General features: G+C 46.3%; 1 pseudogene; it reads right to left on the bottom strand.

Moving 5' to 3' along the window:
• Positions 1-2,069: 2,069 nt before the first annotated feature.
• LOC124617411 lies at positions 2,070-2,187 on the bottom strand (annotated as a pseudogene).
• Positions 2,188-3,645: the final 1,458 nt, after the last annotated feature.

Raw genomic sequence — 3,645 nt, 5'->3', positions numbered from 1 at the left:
CGGTGATGAATCCTTCTGGCACCACTATTTGATTTATCCTCTCGTTTCCATTCGCGAACGGCGCTTGGAAATAATTATTATCGATAAACATCCCTATTAGCTCTAATTTCTCGAATTTCTCACTGTCGTCACTTAAGGAGATGTATTTGAGGATGAGTAATAATTTGACCGTTGCCGGAACGGCCTTTCTCCGAATTTCAGTAGTAAACCACTACATGATAAACAAGGCTTTACTTACAGCGTCTGCCTAATGAATTTGTTGAGCACCTCTGTAACGCTTCCGCGCTGACTAAACGACCCCGCGACGAAATGCGTTGCTCTTCGTTCGATCTTCTGTATCTCTTCTACAAGTCTACCTGATAAAGGTCCCAGTGTGATGAGTAATATTCAAGAATCGATCGAACAAGTGTTTTACAAGCCACCTCTCTTGCGAATAAGCTACATGACCTTAACTTTCTTCCTATGGATCTCAGTCTAGCATTTACTTGCCTACTATTTGTTTTATTTCCTCATTCCATTTAATGTCGCTCTGGATGGTTGCTCCTAGATATTTTGCTGTAGATGTTGTTTCCAGCAATTTTTCATCGATGTCTCAGTTGTACAGTAGTCGATTTCTTCTCCTCTGAAAGCACAATGTGTTACATTTATTTACATTCCGGCTTAAATGCCAGCCCCAGAATCATTCATCAATCCTCTGCACATCCTCCTGCAAATCACGACGGTCTTTTGGCGTTGCTACCTTCTCGCAGGCAACCGCATCATCTGTGAATAGCCTTACGGGGCTCACTACAAGTTCTATTAGATTATCTACACACTGATGAGACAAAACATCATGACCACCTGCTTAATAGCTTGCTCGTCCGGCCTCGGAACGAAATGCATAACCGACTCTGCGTATCAGGGGTCCGTCGGTTTCTTGGTAGGTTCGTTGAGATACGTAACATTAGATATCTGCGCACAGGTCATGTAAGTCGCGTAAATAAAGGCCCGCTCATTTGCATACGCGATGAGGGCCACCGATAGGGATCCAGTTGGGTTCCACAGGATTTAGATCAGACGAAACTGGTCGCCGAGACATCAATCTGAGTTCACAATAATTCTCCTCAAACGTCTGTAGCAAGGTTGATTCCGAGACCCGGACAATTCAAATGGCTCTGAGCACTATGAGACTTAACATCTGAGGTCATCTAAACTAAGAACTAAACTCCTCCCGCACAGGCCATGATGGACCAACGGTACCGACCGGCCGCCGTGTCATCCTCAGCCCACAGGCATCACTGGATGCGGATGTGGAGGGTCATGTGGTCATCACACTGAAATGTCCCCTTTGAAAAATTATTGAATTACTGTGCTGATAAACCCCTTACGTTATTTGATTTTCAAGCAGCTGAGCAGAACTGAACGTACTCAGACATTTCGCTCTTTACTTATTCTGATCAACACTAAACTGGCCCACAATATTTTTAGCGCAACGCAATCTAACTTTCAAAAATCCCTAAAAAAGAATGTCCCTGACTAACAATAACCTATACCTTTCATGAATCACTTACCTCACAAAAATCTTTGTTACTCGAACTACTGCAATACAGCGAGCGCCAGTACTGCCAGCTAAATAAAAGATTCTAACAACTGAAGGGACTAACTACTGATAGGCATAGTTAGCAAATGAAAGATTTTGATAAAGAACAAACAATGTATTTACCTTAATAGTGTTCATGACATCCAGTCTTACAAATTTACTGTCTCTGATGGAGACACGTCCAGATCATCCGCTCTCAAAACTCCGCCATTTCTCTCCCCACATCCACCACTGCTGGCGGCTCACCTCCAACTGCGCAACGCTACGCACTGTTAACAGCCAACTGCCCAACACTACAATAGCAAATTACAACAATGCAAACCAGCCACAGACTGCACACAGCACAGTCAGTGATTTTCGTATAGAGTGCTACATGGCGTTAGCAACATAAAAACCTAAACAGCCTACTTACAACACTGCTCGCCCGGCCGTATGTCAGTTTCAGAGACCGGAGCCGATACTTCTCAATCAAGGCTGAGTGCACCCCGCTTGCCAACAGGGCTCGGCAGACCGGATGGGCACCCATCCAAGTGCTAGCCCAGCCCGACAGCGCTTATCTTCGGTGATCTGACGGGAACCGGTGTGACCACTGCGGCAAGGCCGTTGGCATCTGAGGTCATCAGTCCCCTAGAACTTAGAACTACTTAAACCTAACTAACCTAAGGACATCACGCACATCCATGTCCGAGGCAGGATTCGAATCTGCGACCGTAGCGGTGGCGCAGTTCCAGACTGAAGCGCCTAGAACCGTTCGGCCACAACGGCCGGCCACGCGGACAATTATACTGATGAAAGATGTCATCGCCGAGGGGGAAGACAACAAGCATGAAGGGATGCAGATCGTTCGCAGCTGTCAGCGTGTCTTCGATTACTACCATCCAAGAGCAGGAGAATGTCTCCTATAAATAATATTGCTCCCACCAGCATTTGTCGAGACGATCATCGACCTAGTGTAGCAAAAATGTGATTCGCCCGAAGAGGCCCACTGCAGTCGTAATTGACGATGTCGTTGGGTCCACATGTGAACACGTAGGGATGGTCTGCTGCGGAGCTCCATGTTCAACAATATACGATGAACGTTGCGCTCCGAAACAGAGTAGACAAGCCTCCGAACCCCACGTTCTGTGAAGAGTCGTGGACGTCCAACCATTTAGCGCCTAGTGGTAGTTTCACTGTCCTTCTTCCTCTTTCCTTAGATACTCAACACAGTAGCCCGTGAACATCCGACCAGCCTCGCCGCGTCCGAGATACTCGATCACAGGCTCTGCGTGATGATAATCTGCTCTTTGCCAAGGTCGCTTCCCCATTTGCAGCCCACATGTTCGCTAGACTGATGCCCCCTCCTTGTCTGCTCCGCTTGCATACGCTTGTCGCGGCGTCACGTGCCCGCAACGTCACTGGGCTCCAGCCACCGTCGCCGTGGGCATTAAATTACCTTTACATCTGTCAAATTTTTTATGTTAAGAGCGACGTGTCGAGTTCTGTCGAGAAGGAAGTTTTGAATTCAGTCAAAAAATCTGGTCCTAAACTCTTTAACCTAGTATTCGTTTTCACTAAACAGCAGAGCGGGACGGTGTAAAATGCATTTCTGTGGCCAGCAACACCGCATCAGCCTGAGCGCCGATTACGAAACCATTTTTCGCAAGATATCTGTTACCGGAATCCATGATAATTTTTGTCGAGGAGATTTTTGTTGTCCAAAAACGACATAATACATGAGCTCCCTAATTCTACAAAAGACTGGCGTCAGCGATTTAGGCCTATAATCATGTGCACCTGTCGTACGACGCTTACTGAAAATGGGAAAGATCTGCGTTTTTTTCCGTTCGGTAGGTACGCTTCGTTGCTGCAGTGACATACCATAAACAGCGGCTAGAATGGGAGCAAGTTCCTTGCACAATCTCCGTAGAATCTTATACGAGGGTTGGAACTTTAATACTGGCAACTATTTATTTACAGCTCGTACAAAATAGATACGTGTTTCAAAGTTTTACTGACCTACAAAGTAGTGACCCAGCATTGTGTATAACCCGTTGCCAGCGATGTGGAAGTCGTAGGATACTCTT

This window comes from Schistocerca americana, chromosome 5 (assembly GCF_021461395.2).
Source record: "Schistocerca americana isolate TAMUIC-IGC-003095 chromosome 5, iqSchAmer2.1, whole genome shotgun sequence".
Taxonomy (NCBI): domain Eukaryota; kingdom Metazoa; phylum Arthropoda; class Insecta; order Orthoptera; family Acrididae; genus Schistocerca; species Schistocerca americana.
This window is presented reverse-complemented; position numbering and strand designations above follow the sequence as displayed.